The sequence below is a fragment of the Nanorana parkeri genome, unplaced genomic scaffold, assembly GCF_000935625.1.
Source record: "Nanorana parkeri isolate BGI_ZX_2015 unplaced genomic scaffold, ASM93562v1 scaffold508, whole genome shotgun sequence".
Lineage (NCBI taxonomy): Eukaryota > Metazoa > Chordata > Amphibia > Anura > Dicroglossidae > Nanorana > Nanorana parkeri.
Genome location: NW_017306776.1, coordinates 475,628 through 477,420, shown reverse-complemented (window position 1 = coordinate 477,420; position 1,793 = coordinate 475,628).

Here is a 1,793-nt window from a genome sequence, read left to right as displayed (position 1 = left end):
GTTTGATTTATTTAATATACACATTTTTTAATAGCACTTGTCAAACCTTGATCTTAACGTCTGATTTCTTATATTCACCTCTGAAGGACGGCTAGCGCTATGCCGTTGGGTACCCTCCTCTCTCCTGACACTGTTGGGCTCTCGGTCTGTGATCGAGTGCCCAACTTTTCATAAGGGGTGACACCAAAATGACTGTCATTCATTTTGGTGTCACCCCTCTAATGGTGGCACCTGGGTGTGGGCCGCATCCTCGGCACCCCCCTTCTGACGCCAGTGCTTGTAGGATCTCCTGATACTTCGGTTTTCATCTGCTGTACTCAGGAGGTTCTCCCCTTTATAAATGAGAGAAGTCATCGTGTACACTACAATTAGGCGTGGTCGGCCCTCTTAAGCCGAGTCCTATAAAACATCGGATTGCCGTGTATCTCCGAAGGTGTAGCTATCCTTTAAGTGCTTTTTTGTAATAAAACCGAGACTCTCCCACAGGTAATATGAGGGGTGTGTATAGAATACGCTGGAATTTTTTCTTTTCTTTTGGACAAATGAAGGATTGAATTAATGAAGAATGAAGGAGTCAGACGTCACATTCCAGAAGAGAAAAGTATTAGCAGCATTGTGAGCAGCCAAGCCCTATTAATACTACTGGGGGCCGCAAAAGTACATGGCACTGATAGGCTTCTATTACTATTGAAGCACCATTGAGGCTTAAAGGAGAACTCCGGCCAAAAAATAACAAGAAAAACATGAATAGGCCAGAGATTCCCCCCGCAGTACTTCTTTTCCACCTCAGTCTGATGGCCAGCATTATTTCCCCCATTTCCTCTGAGCCCAGTTCATTCTGGATGTGCTTCAACCTGTGATTGGACAGCAAAAGGGGAAACAGCACAGTGATGAGCTCATCTCCCTGTCAACTGCTCTCTCCTCCTATCAGCATGCTTTTTCTCAGCACATAAACTGCCTTGTATAGCTCCTTACTCACACACTCCAACCCTGCTATACAGGGACTGCAATGAGATGGTACCATGCATGCAGAGGGTGAGGGGAAATCTCCCCATAGGGACATGGAAAAAATTAGGCGTGGCACCAGCATCTCCGGAACAAGTGCTCTCCCTCCGACATAGAACTGTGCATGCGCAGATCAGCCTCTGCTGTAACAGGGAGAAAGAGGGCACTGCCCATGTGCGGTTCTTTGTCAGAGGGGGAGTGTTTGTCACTTAGATGCGTTCACTAAACGCGGCAACAACGCACAACTCGCTTGCTGTGCCATTGCTTGTTTTTAACATATTGGTGCCCCCTAATAGTTAAAGGAACTACATTCTCGTGCGTTCGGCACCCATTCAGATCATGGGCGATGCGCGGCAAATGCGGAAAAGAAATGCACGCGAACGCACGTGAGAACCCAAAACGAGTGCGGACGCGATCTGTGTTTACGGAAGGCATAGGTGTGATTGGGGGTATATCTAAAGGCTAAACATTTCTCACTCTGGATAGCGAAGGAACGGGTTAAAAAGCACTGAGCCCCCTTTATTGAACACTTAAAGGTATAGTCCACTTTTCTGAAATTAATAATAATTGAACAAAATGGAAAGAACTTCCCCTTTAATTCGATGATCGCTGATTTTCTGCAGCAGAAACATTGTAACAACTTGTTTCTTTTTGTTTTCAGATTATATAAATATGAGGAAATGTTTACAAACCTGACTTCTCTGAAGTGGTAAATATTATATGTTGGCTGAGAAGGATTGATTATGGGGGGGGGGGGGGGGGGAATTTTTAGTAGGGGGGGCATTCAG